At 37.5% G+C, this 14,374-nt stretch overlaps 1 protein-coding gene and 1 non-coding gene across 2 annotated transcripts in view; both read left to right on the forward strand.

Annotated features, from left to right (window-relative positions):
* The first annotated feature begins 5,442 nt into the window (after nt 1–5,442).
* Nucleotides 5,443–5,549, forward strand: LOC123808995. The gene has a single exon (XR_006783878.1). It is a non-coding gene; the product is annotated as a U6 spliceosomal RNA (small nuclear RNA).
* Nucleotides 5,550–7,145: 1,596 nt separating this feature from the next.
* LIPC (lipase C, hepatic type) overlaps nt 7,146–14,374 on the forward strand; it is a 142,668-nt gene continuing 135,439 nt past the window's right edge. Inside the window, exon 1 of the mRNA XM_045823937.1 lies at nt 7,146–7,281. The gene's annotated coding sequence lies outside the window, so the exon portion shown is untranslated. The remainder of the gene's footprint in view (nt 7,282–14,374) is intronic.

Genomic DNA, 14,374 nt, shown 5'->3' on the forward strand with positions numbered 1-14,374 from the left:
GCTCTCTTGTCATTGGCCCCTCACTTCCCCACGCCACGCTCATCAGCATTACACCAGCTGTGTCTTAGCACTTAAATATTATGTTCATGTTACTCGTTAAGTCATCCAGACTGGAGTGACTCCAATCTCACTAGCCTGATGCCTTTATCTCCCGAGCACTGGACGGTCTTTCCTGTCTTACTCAAGTATAATTCCTCTCAGGGGGAAACCTGAAACAAGACTTTTCATGTGCCAAGCTTCCAGCCCTCAGTGGTGTTTCTGCATGTTTCACATCCAGTGTGGCATGGAGCACAGTGCGTCTAAAACCAGAGAAAGCTCAGTGTCAGAGAATCCGCAGCCAGCAGCGGTCCCAGGAGTCCAGCAGGGAGAGGCCGAGAGCCAGTGAGACCCAGCAGTGGAGGCACACAGTCTGAGTCTGGATGTGGAGGTGGGGGAGCAGATAATGTTACGGGGGAGGGGGGGCGGACAAGCTTGAAGGAAGCAAATCATTTCCTGATTGATCTGGCATAGGGAAGTTTTAAATAACCAATTGTGACTGTCTCCTCTTGCTCTACAATGACTTAAAGGGGCCACCTGTCACCTGGCGGGTGCCTGAGTCAGCAGCCTGAGACTGCGCAGGGAGCCAGCCTGCCTTGGACACAGCTCTGTTGATTGGAGCCAAAGCATCTCACACCACAGTGATAGGTTAAAGTCACCAGATGTCTTCACACCTTAAATCATAGAGGAAGTCAGATGGGAGGAATAATTGACAGTGTCCTTGATCAAAACAGACACCTCAGCACAGCATATTTAGTGGAAAATACAAGGAAAACAAGAGCTGAATTCTCTATCCAGGCTGCAGAGCCTAAGACATCTCTGCCAAGAAACGAGCATTTAATAAAATCCCTGAAGTTATGTCTGAAGTAGATGCCACATGGAACAATTAGTCAGAGAGCAGCGCACCCCCACAAGCCCTCGGTGCAGTGCCCGCAACCCTCACGTCGGCGGCAGGCACAGCATGGCAGCCCAACTAATACTTACTGAGCATGCCTACCATGTGCCAGGCACCAGGCTAGGCTCGGACATGATGCCAGGGCTGCCCTTTAAAATGTCCAAAGTAACTTACAAACACAACGAAATCTGCTCCTCATAAAACCAAGTGACACAAGGTGTTGTTATCCCCACTTTGAAGATGGATAAACTGAGGCTCACCAAGGTTAGATGAAAGGTCCAAGGTCATTATGACTAGTACTTAGTACATAGCATAGATTAATGACCACATATATTTTTCTGCGTTGGGAAAGAATCTCAGGGAACACTTGTCCTTCATGCACCCTGAACATTTTGGACCCTTTCCTACCTGTGCCAAAAGCCTGATCCTCAACCTGTGCACTCACTCAAACACATATGTCTCTCTGCTCCTCAGGACAGGTAATGTATCAGTAAGCATACATTCAGCTTCAAGCAACAGAAAGCCCAGCTGAAAGTGACGTAATCAACAGAGACAATTGATAAAGGTGAGGGGAATATAGTCAGTATTGTGATACATCTGCATGTTGACAGATAATTACTAGACTTAGCGTGGTGACCTCATTGTAAAGTGTATCTCAAACCACCCTATTTTACAACTGAAACTAATATGACATTGTATGCCAACTATACATAAGTTTTTAAAAAAAATTTTATTATGACTACATTTCTCATGCTGATTTTTAACAGGTTTGTTTCTATCAGACCAAAGGGAAGGACAAGGGTTCAGGGGAAGAAGAGCCCACCTCCCAGAGCTCACGCAGAGCGGGCATTAACACTGCGCACGGTCTTCACAGTAAGTCTTTGCAGGGCTTGGCCTGTCTTTCTGAAGAGAAATCACACGTCCACTCCTGTGCAGAGATGCCTCATTGCCATCCCTTTCAATGCATTGTTTTCTGTTCCACTTCCGCAAACCCAACTCAGACTGCCTGTGTTTTTTATTTCGACTGGATTCTCTTGCTTTTTTTTCCTTCCACCCAGAAGTCCAAAACCCCCAATCAGACATCTGTAAGGAGTATACATGTGTTTGCACAAACTCGTGGCGCTCCTTAGGAACTACAAATTATCGACCAGAAACAGATCGAGGCCTTTCAGAATTTCTTACTTTCATTGAGCCGTGTGTTTACATTTTATTTTAAGTGCTTTCAAGCCCATTCTCTTGAAGTACCTTGCCTTACTAGGAGCCCTGCTCGTTTGTTCTCATTGCCTCCTTCATTCAGAAGAACCATCAATCAGCTTCTGAAACAAGGCAGCTTTTGTGCAGAATCAAAAGCTACCACATCACAGCTGATGGCAAGAGAATGCAGTGGGCATTGTTGTTTGTACACAGGCCTTCATCTCTTTGAGAAGTTCCTCTGTTTGAAATGAATGAGGCAGACAAGAGCGGTGGCTTCAAAAGCAACTATCCTCCAGGCTTTTCTTGTTGAAAGTCCCATGCAGCACTGTTACTAGAAAGTAAAAATAATAAATAAAAGGCAAAGCTGAGGCAGACTACAGGTTTCCTATACGAGAGACACACACTGGCCTCAACCAGGCTGTGTGGCTGGACACTTGCCTTTACTTTATAGAAATAGGTTTGCAAGGTTAACATGAAAGAAGCTCTTTATTCTTACTCAGTGATTATGCATAAAAATTACATAAACTTCCCCCACCAACAGCCCAGCCCAGAAGTATAACAGGCTCACCTTTTTGCTGGTACCTCTTAAGTGTGTTACTGCTGGTTGGAGTAGAGCTGCCATCATTACTGTTGCCATGGGTACAGCTTCTGAACCAGGGGACTGGCCGAACCTTGGCCCAGGTCTTCCACCCAGCTACCATTCCTTCTGCAGCAAGAGGCCTCCTTATTTCTTGATCCATTTTGTATCTGGCTGGAATGTTGGAGAGCACATAGTTTTCTGTAATAATTCATGTGCCCTCTGTAGAGTGTTAATGACCCTAATGTTGATGAGGGCCTAAAGTCTTGGGTTAATGGAAAAGTTAAAACAAAGATCAGAACTCATAGACATGATCACCCTAATAATTGGCTTGAGGGTCATCACCTCCAACTTTTGTCTGCAGAGGGTTCGGAGTGATGGCTTGAGAGTTCAGAGCCAAAATCCTGGCCCATGACTGGGGAGTGAGAAGGACAATACATGTATTTGACGTGTCACCTCATTCATGAATTCACCTTCCTCTTCCCACCCTCTCTTCCCTACCTAAATTTTCTTTTTAATATGTCTTGCATCATTTGTGTCTTTTTTGTTTTTTGTTTTTAGGGAAAAAATTAACTGTTGTTATTTTTCTAAGTATATTTTATTGATTATGCTATTACAGTTGTCCCATTTTTTTCTCTCTTTTATTCCCCTCTGACCTGCACCCCCCTCCCACCAGCACTGTCTCTCACCCCTTAGTTCATGTCCATGGGTCATACATACAAGTTCTTTGGCTTCTCCATTTCCTATACTGTTCTTAACCTCCCTCTGTCTATTTTGTACCTACCATTTATGCTTCTTATTCCCTGTACCTTTCCCCCCATTCTCCCCTCCCTCCCCACTGATAACCCTCCATGTGATCTCCACTTCTGTGATTCTGTTCCTCTTCTAGTTGTTTGCTTAGTTTGTTTGTTTGGCTTTTTTTTTTTAGATTCAGTTGTTGATAGTTATGAGTTTGTTGTCAGTTTACTGTTCATAGTTTTGATCTTCTTCTTTTACTTAGATAAGTCCCTTTAACATTTCATATAATAAAGGCTTGGTGATGATGAACTCCTTTAACTTGACCTTCTCTGGGAAGCATTTTATCTGCCCTTCCATCCTAAATAATAGCTTTGCTGGATAGAGCAATCTTGGATGTAGGTCCTTGCCTTTCATGACTTGGAATACTTCTTTCCAGCCCTTTCTTGCCTACAAGGTCTCTTTTGAGGAATCAGCTGATAGTCTTATGGGAACTCCTCTGTAGGTAACCATCTCCTTTCCTCTTGCTGCTTTTAAGATTCTCTCCTTATCTTTCATCTTGGCTAAATGTAATTATGATATGCTTTGGTGTGTACTTCTTTGGGTCCAATTTCTTTGGGACTCTCTGAGTTTCCTGGACTTCCTGGAAGTCTATTGCCTTTGCCAGATTGGGGAAGTTCTCCTTCATTATATGCTCAAATAAGTTTTCAATTTCTTTTTCTCTTCTCCTTCTGGCTCCCCTATGAGTTGGATGCTGGAACATTTAAAGTTGTCCCAGAGGTTCCTAAGCCTCTCCTCATTTTTTTTGAATTCTTGTTTCTTTACACTGTTCTGGTTGAATGTTTATTTCTTCCTTCTCCTCCAAATCATTGATTTGAGTCCCAGTTTCCTTCCCTTCACTGTTGGTTCCCTGTATATTTTTCTTTATTTCACTTTGCATAGTATTCACTTTTTCCTCCATTTTGGGACCATACTCAACCATTTCTGTGAGCATCCTGATTACCAGTGCTTTGAACTCTGCATCTGATAAGTTGGCTGTCTCTTCATTGTTTATTTCTATCTTTCGAGCTTTGATCTGTTCTTTTATTTGGGCCATATTTCTTTGTCTTGGTGCATATTGTAACATTACATTGTAAGGGGTGGAGGCTTAGGTATTCACTACCATGGGGCGACCCACTTGGCTGCATTGTGACGCTGTATGTGGGGGAGGGTCTAAGAGGGAACAATGCCACTTGCTTGATTCTCTGCCAGCTTTCAGTCACTTTCCCCACTACCCACAAGCAAATTGGGCCCTTCTGGTGCTGATTTCCATGTAGGTGGGCTTGTGCACATTCTATGACTCTGGGGGTCTCTCCAGTGAACTCTCCTGTGAGGCTGGGAGTTTCTCCTGCTGCTGCAACCCCCACAGATTTTTACAGCCAGAGGTTTTGAGGCTTTATTTCCCCATGCTGGAGCCCTGGGTTGCATGGTCTGTCTTGACCCCCCAGTTGTTCCTCCCAGTTTATCTGCACACAAGTGCTGACCTCCAGCCACCACCCTGCCATGTGTCCTCTCTGCCCTGGCTGCCCGTCTCCACCCCTCCTACCAGTCTGGATGGATGCTTCTTCTTTAACTCCTTGGTTGTTAGACTTCCATACAGTTCAATATTCTGGCAGTTCTGGTTATTTTCTGTTTTAAAATTTGTTGTTGTCCTTCTTTTGGTTGTCCAAGGAGGCAAAGTATATCTACCTATGCCTCCACCTTCTGTTTGTATCTTTTTAAAAAGTTGCCTTAAAGCCTTTTGAAGCAAGAATACAAAGAAAGTATAAATATATTCCTCAGAAATCCATTGCATTTTTGCCATTAGGATGGGGTTTCCCATCCTAAAGAAAAGCACAAATGCTTTTTTTTCCCATGAAGGAAAAACTGCATAATGCAAATCACCTAAAACGTTTTTGCATGAGAATCTAAATGGAATAATGTAAATGTATATTTTCTGTTGAAGAAAAATGTATATTTATACATAGTGCTTGCGTTAGCAGCACATATACTAAAATTGGAACTATATGGAGAAGATCAGCATGGTCTCTGTTAAGGGACAACACTCAAACTCACAAAATGTTTCAAATATTCAGATGTTGGTTAAAGAGTATAAATTCCCATCTATATGATTTGCAGACCTAATGTGTACGGCATGGTAACTATAGCCAGCAATACTGTGTTATATACCTGGTTTTTAAGACAGTAGGTCTGAAATGTTATCACAATACACACACACATATATATATATATATATATATATATATATATGTGTGTGTGTGTGTGTGTGTGTGTGTGTGAAGAAATGAAGGGGTTAACAAACCTTATTGTAGTAATCATTTTGCAAAATATACATGTATATATATATCATATTGTACAACTTAAATTTACAAATATTATATGATTGGGTTCAAGAAAAGTGGGATTTATGGCAGAAGGGAGGAATAAGAACATGGCACTCCTGACCTCAGCAAGCTCCATAAATAATTAGGAGACTGCTATGTGAAGTCCATCTGGGCAGACCTCTTCAGAAGCCTGGGATGGGCCATGTGGTCACACCATACCACCAGGGAGATGCTTAGAAACCCAGTTTCTTGCACACAGCAGAATCTTTACAAATACATGCTGAATAAATGGTAAAGATATGTTTAAAAAGTATAGCTACATGCTAACTCAGTTCATGGATAATCCTCAACTTAATGTAGATAGAGATGATTTAGCAGCACCAAAAGTGGATGCCATAAAGGGCTTTAGTCCTGTTAAACCTCTCAACAATACTTTGAGGTAAAGGTTTTTATCTCCACTTTTTTTTCAGAATCAGTTAGGAAAGGTTAAATAATTTGTACAAGACTACATAAGTGGTAAGTGAAAGACCAATTTAAGCCTAGAGTTGTCTAATTCTAAAAACAGACCATTCCCTCATTCTCTCCCAATATTCCCCCAAGCATTTCTAATGTTAAGGACTCAAATCTGAGGTTCCATCCTAGACTCACTGTATCTGAATGTCCAGGGAGGGACTTAGAAGCATATGTTTAACAAGAGATAAAATGATGATTATTATTAGAGGAGTTTAAGAAAACCACTCTATTGCATCAGGTGGGGACCCATATCTCCCTCTCAGTGATCAAAGAGAAGCCATCAGAAATTTGAAGCGATCAACTAAAAATAAGTCATGTCATTCTGGAATTCATCCCATTATAGTATATTATAGATTACAATATTTATTCTTCAGTTTGGTGATATAGCATAGTCTGATTTAAGGTTATCTGGATTCTAAAACTCCAAGACCATTTTAGAAAATTAAAAATGGGCCATAGTTTAAACCTCAGACTTTTCAGCTTTCCTCTCTGTCCCTCTTAGGTCCTCAGGAGCAGAAGTGAGTGAGAGTTCTGTTTCACTCCCCAGCAGCTTCCCTGGAGCAGAGGTTCCAGTCGTGCAGGGCCTGGAGGATCACTGGAGGGGGAACCATGGGCTGAGAGTCAGTCCTCATGCCTGGTTGCCCACCAGATGGCTTTCATTGGATGAGCAAGTTACCCAATCCAGGAAGTAGAAAAATTCAGCAGCGCTTGATTTGTTTTTCTTAGTTTCAGGTTTTCCCATGCCTGCTGAGCCAGCTAAGCCTGCAGCTTTAGTACCCATCATGACAGCAAACAACTTATTTTACAACCTAAATGCTTAATTAACTAAATGGAAAGCAAGGCAGTGACTCCTGCCATGGCTGGATTTAAGTCAAGCTGTGAAACTCCACAATGTGGCGGGAAGTACAGACGGAGGAGCTGAACTGAAACCTGAGGGGTGTGGACCAGAGCTTCTCAGCAGTTTTATTGTAAGTTATTCCCATTATCGCAGAGAGAAATCTGAGACATGGTTAGAGAAAATGTGGAGCTGATTACCCCCATTCTGAGCAAAGGTCTTTGTTTTAAGGAACTTGCTTTATATACCATTGCCAAGAAATGTTTTCAGTGATATTTCCAGGCATGATTTCCATAATACTAAATAATGACAACTAATACAAATACTAGTTTACAAATACTAGTTTACAAATAATAGTTTACAAATAATAGTTTAGTATGCTCCTATAGTTCAGTGTTCTTTATCTCATTTGCTCATCATAATAACTCTATGAGGGTGGTGCTCTTACTAACAGAATTTTAGAGATGAGGAAACATAACTTCCTCAGTGAAGTGATGTAACTGGCAGACAGTCTAGTCAGGAGCTGAAGGGTCATCACTAGACCATCTGCATCCCAGTGGAATCCGTGCTTTTAGACCACTCATTTTTCCAAAGACAAATTCTCATATTGATTAAAACATAAGACCCAATGATATGTTCATTGCTTAAAAATAGGTATCTACAACAAAAAAATCGCTAAAAATAAAAAATTTTTATTGTGGAAACTCATATAACAACAAGAAAAACCTTCATAAAGTTGGTAAAGTTGATATCATATAAAAGAGATTTTAAAGCCAAAATGGCTGAGGGAGTGTGCAAAGAGGCTCTTGATTATAATAAACAAAAAATGTATGAAATCAACAGTGAAGACATGGATTACCAAAGTTAGAAATGTGAAGAGAAATAGAATAAATAAATTAAAAAAACAATTGAAATGGGAAGTGTTATTCATTATCAGGCAAAGACAAAAATTAGACAGTCTTAAAAATTAAATAGATTTAGAAGATATTGAAGATGTGACAAAAATAGATACAAATTTGAAAAATAACAGAGGTTATGAATACAATTAATACAAATTATGAATATAATTAATAAGAAGCAGTAGACATTATTCAGCTCAATAACACATGGACTATCCATCTTTTTCAATGCACAGGACATTGGTACATATATACCAACTCTCAAATAAGGTGCCAAAAGTGACTCGAGAAGAAAACTATATAAATATACTTTCCCACCACAATGCAATAAAACTAAGTATTAATGGTATGCGTGAAAACCTGAAAGGAGCCCTGGGCAAACAGTGATCTAATCCACAGGCTCGGAGGCAGACAGCCCCAGGTTCGGATTGTAGCTCCATCCCTTACCGCTGTGTGACCTAGGCAATTGATTGACCTCTCTCTGAACCTTGGATTCTTCACCTAAAAATGTAGCTCTACTTTGCAAAGTTGTTATAAATATCAACTATAAGGTATGTAAAATAATATAATACTAAGACTTAAAAGAAGGCCAAAACCACAAATCATGCGATAAGAAGCCACGTCTATAATGTATACTCATATTTTATTTAATAGACAAAAATTTCTGATTTTTGTTGATTGAAAGCAAAAATCTAGAAAATATACACCTAAGTACTAATAGTGGTTATCTCTATGCACTGAGGTATCTGGTGATTTTTGTTACTTTGCCTTATTTTTCTACTATGAATATATAATAAGTATACAGTAAAACAATAATAAATGTGAAAACACATATAAACTTCTTTAGAACATAATATAAAAATATAAATATTAATATACTGAGTGCCCTATAGGTGGTGGTTGCTATAAACAAGTAACCGTTTCAGTTGTCACCACTGTCATCATTGTTATTGCAGATCCTAAAATACTCTCAGTCTCGCTTCCTTTCTCTGTGTGTGTCTGTGTTTGTGTATGATACACAGTATATATATGTGTTAAAAATAAATATACAACCCTGGCTGATGTGGCTCAATGGACTGAACGTGAGCTTGTGAACCAAAGGGTTGCTGGTTCGGTTCCCAGTCACAGCACATGCCTGGGTTGCAGGACAGGTCCCCAGTGAGGAGCACGTGAGAGGCAAACACACATTGATGTCTCTCTCCCTCTCTTTCTCCTTCCCTTCCCCTCTCTCTAAAAATAACTAAATAAAATCTTTTAAAAAACATAAAATAAATATAAATATAGATTTAAATTTATTTTAATTTAAATTGGTTATAAAGTTAAATATAAATTATACAAACATTTATATAAATATATAGTATAGTATATATAAAACACAACATTGGGATACCTGACAATTTAAATACGAATTATGGAATTAGATAATCATATCAAAATAAACTCTTCCAATTTTCATAACTTAAATTTCCTGATTTTTATAAGAGAAATTATCTTAGGAAATATACATTGAAGTATTTAGGTAGGTAGGTATGTATATCTGCAACTTATTCTCAACAGTTCAGAAAAAAATTCATGGAAAGAGAGAGAATGAGTGATGTAGTAATCAGGGAAAACTAGAAACACACAAACTATAACCAGATGGTGATTCTGGGTAAAGGCTGTACAAGAGTTCCCCATACTAGTTTTTTAATGTATTTGTCATTTTAAAATAATATAAAAATGAGCATTTACAACCACCAGAAACAAATAAATGGGTGACAACTTCTAACAACAGCAACAAAAATTCTCCTAAGCAACAGAGCTAAGTAGGAAATAAAGAACATGATAATTACTCTGGAATATTATAAAATTGAAAACATCACTTAGTAAAAGTGAGGAGTGTGTGAACAAATCAGGGCCTAAAGGTAAAGATGTAGATGCATTTTAGAAATACAAAATAAGTAAACTAAGTGCTTGATTTAAAATCTTATAAAAAGAAGAGAACCAACATAAGGGAAAATAATAAAGATGAAGAACAGAAATAAATAAACTGGAAAACAGAAAGTCAGTGGCCATAAATAAATTTAAACACTCATTTTCTGAGAAGATTACAAGATATATTAAACCCCTTGGAAATATAATAAATAAATGAAATAGTATAAATCAACAAAATTAAAAACCAGACTGGTAATTTAACAATTGATATAAAGGGCTTTAAAGCATAAATGATTATAATGCACAATTTATGATAATCAATTCAAAATATTTAGCCAAATGGGCAATACAAAATATAAACTATCAAGCTGGCAAAACAAGATGTAGAAAACATGAACAATATGATGAAGGAGAAGAAAGAAATTGAGAAAGTTATTAAAGAAATACCTCATCTACCAAAACAAATATGATGTAAACAAATTTACTGAATATTTCCATGTATTCAAGAAACAAATGTTTTCATATCATGTAATCAGTTCCAAATAATGAAAAAAGCAAGACATGATACCCAGTTCGTCCTGAGAGATAAGTATTATGCTTGTCCACAAATCTGTGAAAAATACCACACACGCACACAACCCCCTTAGGATGGCAAAGGTGCACACGTGCCAATTCCAATAAAACTGGTTTAAAACATTACAACCTGGATCTGGCACACAGTAGATTTTCCAAAAACTACTTTTTGGATAAATTAATGAATAAATGTATGGGTGCATGAACAAAGAAATTAATGTAGTCAACTACCAATGTCTACTGAGGGCCTGAGAACAAGAGTGTCTTATGCACACCATCCATTTGCTAACTTTTATTAATTACTTTATCTAAGTCAGGCCCCATAAACATACGCAGAAAAATCATTTCAAATGAGCTCGAATGCAGCTGGAATAAGAGTGTGTGGTGACCAATGAAGATAACTTCTAAGAAAGTTGGAAGATTATGACCAATTACAGAACACCTTTTAAAAAGAACTGCCAATGGGAGCAGGTAATTCTTAAAAGGAGAATTGAAGAAATGAAGACACAAAGGATTTAAGGGTGACAGAATATCCCAAAATGTGCCACTTTAGCATAAGGATGACTTTGAGCTAAAAAGCACTTGAACAAAGGAGATTTAAAGAAGGTATTCTAATCTCCCCTTTTCTTCCAAAAACAGAAGATAAAAATTAATTCCCATGTGAAAGATGCCCTCCCAGTACTGGGGCAGGGCTTGGTGGTGGGAGGAGGAAGAATCATTCTTCAGTGAAGAATAAAAGCTGAAAGAATTCTGTACAAACAGAACTTGTTAAAATAATTCTTGTCTTCCTTTACCCTCCCTACATCGTTTAGTTACTTTTCCACAATGTTCTCTTTGTTCAACCTAGTATAAAAACATGTAGGTTTTGGCATTTCTTTGGGTCTTCATTTCCTTAAGAGGTCTCCTGTGTCATACAAAACATATCAATTTGTATGCTTTTCTCCTATTAGTCTGTCTTATGTCAGTTTAGTTCTCAGTCCCAGCCAAAAAAAGCCCTAAGAGGTGAAGTTTTGCCTTCTCTGGAAGACTGTTCTTGACAGAAAAGACTGATGAATCTGACTGCATGAAAATGTAAAGCTCTGCTCAACAGGAAACAGACAAAATGCAAACTGAGAAAGGATATTTGCAACAGATGGAATCATACGGAATTAAAATCAGTAAGAAAAACATTAATGAAATAATAGAAAGATGGGCAAAATGTCAGAAACGAGCAATTCATAGTAGAGGAAATTTGACAGACCAATGGCATACCAGTAATTAAAGAGATAAAAATTAAGACAATGTGATGCCATTTTACATCCATTGAACAGGTGAAAGAGAAATAATCTGACACTATCAGGCACTGGTGACAATGTGGAAGAACTAGAGGAACATTCACATTTTGATGAGGACGTGCTCACTGGTATAACCATTTTAGAGGATAAATTGTCAACATCTAGGAACACTGAAAAGACATATATGTTACAACCCAGCAATTTCTCTTCTAAAAATAAACTCTAGAAGTTCTCACTTGTGGACAATGCCAGTGCATTGCAACATTGTTTGTAATAGCAAAAAACAAACAAACAAAAAAGTAAGCCACACAAATGATCAATAGGAACAAATTGTGATATATTCTCACAAAGGGATCGTTTACAGCAGTCTCATCAATAGAGATAAACCTTTAAAATATAAGGCTGAGTAGAAAAAAACAAGCTGCAGGTAAGTAGAGTAAAAAACAATGGTAAATATCCAAAATAATGCTGTATGTGTTATAGCTCCACACACATGATGCAAACACAGACACAGATGGGAATGAGAGGCACCAAACTCAGGGTGGGGTTGCCTCCAAAGAGGGAAAATGTGTGATTGGGTTGGAAACAGGTACACAGGTATACAGGTATTCTATTTCTTAACAAAAATAGGAAACATATATGGCAAAATTTTAGGATTTGATGGATCTGAGTAGTGGGAGGGAATATAAATATTCATTACACTGTGTATCTGAAATCATTAAAAGTTTTTTAAATGAGCACTTCAATTTTAAAATATATTTAAAAATACAAAAATATATAAACTAATATATAAGACATAAAACCTCATTAATAAGTTATTTTTAAAAGAGAAAATAGTTTTTAAATAGGAGTGGTGGTAATTCAACTTTAACTCACTAGTAAAAGTAAAATAAAATTAAGTATACATATACCATTTTGGCTTATCAATGGAAGATAAAATTGCAAAAATGTTAATAGCTAATGTAACATGGGGAGTGGGAGAAAGGGGAGAGCACATCTATTCATGTTTGATGGGAACTTAAAGTGATAGAAATTTACTTAATTTGGTAATATATGTAAAAAGGCAAATTTATTTATTTAGTTAGTTAGGTAGGTAGTTATAACCTTTACCTCAGCAATTCTACTTTAAGAAATTTAAGCAAAGAGCCCTGGCTGGTGTGGCTCAGTGGGCTGAGTGTGGGCTGCAAACCAAAGGGTCACCGGTTCGATTCCCAGTCGGGGCACATGCCTGGGTTGCAGGCCAGGTAGGGGCCACTTGAGAGTCAACCACACATTGATGTTTCTCTCCCTCTCTTTCTCCCTCCCTTCCCCTCTCTCTAAAAATAAAAAAAATAAAATCTTTAAAAAAAAGGAAATTTAAGCAAAGAAAATTATCAGAAATGTGCACCAAGATTTATGCTTAAGTGTGTTTATAGCAGCATTGTTCATATGGTGATATCTTAGATCTATTAAAGTTAATAAAAAATAGGGAATTAAATCAATTGTGGTCCCTCTGTAAACATAATACTCTAAAGCTATTTTGAATAATATTTTAAAAGAGTAATGCCACTGAAATATGTCCTTAATACATTGTTAAGACAGGTTATTAAAGAGTTTGTACAGTATGTTTGATTGTATTTTTAAAAAATAAATATATAGCGCTGACCGGGTGGCTCAGTTGGTTGGAGTGTCATCCTATACATCAAAAGTTGTGGGTTCCGTCCTGGTGGGGGCACGTGTGGGAGGCAGCTGACCCATGTTTGTCTCTCTCTATGAATCAATGAACATATCCTTGGGTGAGGATTTTTTTTTTAATTTTAAATATATGGGCAGGAAAAATAATCTGGAGGTATCCACATCAAAATCTCAACAGTGGTTATCTGAGTGGTAAAATCCTGGATATTCTTCAACATGTTTTTTTTTATTTTAATTAAATTTATTGAGGTAACATTAATGTGGGTTTTTTTTTCCTTTTGCTCTTCTTTTTCTTGTTTTTGTTAATAAACAAGTATTGATTTTATCATAGAAAAGTTATTAAAAAGAAAACATTCACCAAAATAAGCTTTGGTTGATTAAAAATTTAAATATAAAATCTAATTATGGAGGAACTGGCAAAGGATTGAAAAAAAGGTGTTTACAACTCTCTGAGAGAATTATAACTTTCTTTTGGCTTTGAAACAATTGAAGTGATTACACCATAAAATTTGCACTACTAAAAAGATCTTAAAAGAGGGAAAATATTTCTATCAAACATTACAAAAAAGGTCTATCATAAATAGCTAATTTGAATTTGTACAATAAATGTCAAGATTCCAGAAGATAAATAGGTAAAAGACAGAACCATTCCCCTAAGAGAAATACAATTAGTAGACAAACAGAGTGGGAAAATGTTAATTCTCTCTAAAAATCAAAGACATGTAAATGAAGCAGCCTGAAGACAATCTACATATTCTAAAAGAACAAAAAAAAAAACAGTTGAATGCTAATATCCAATGCTGGTGAAGCTGCCCAGATATTGACTCATGCATTCATTTACAACCATATCACTCCCACCCTTTAGGCAGAAATGTTACCGTTAAGAATTTAT

This window comes from Phyllostomus hastatus, unplaced genomic scaffold (assembly GCF_019186645.2).
Source record: "Phyllostomus hastatus isolate PE091 unplaced genomic scaffold, TTU_PhHast_1.1 phas_scaffold_501, whole genome shotgun sequence".
Classification (NCBI taxonomy): Eukaryota; Metazoa; Chordata; class Mammalia; order Chiroptera; family Phyllostomidae; genus Phyllostomus; species Phyllostomus hastatus.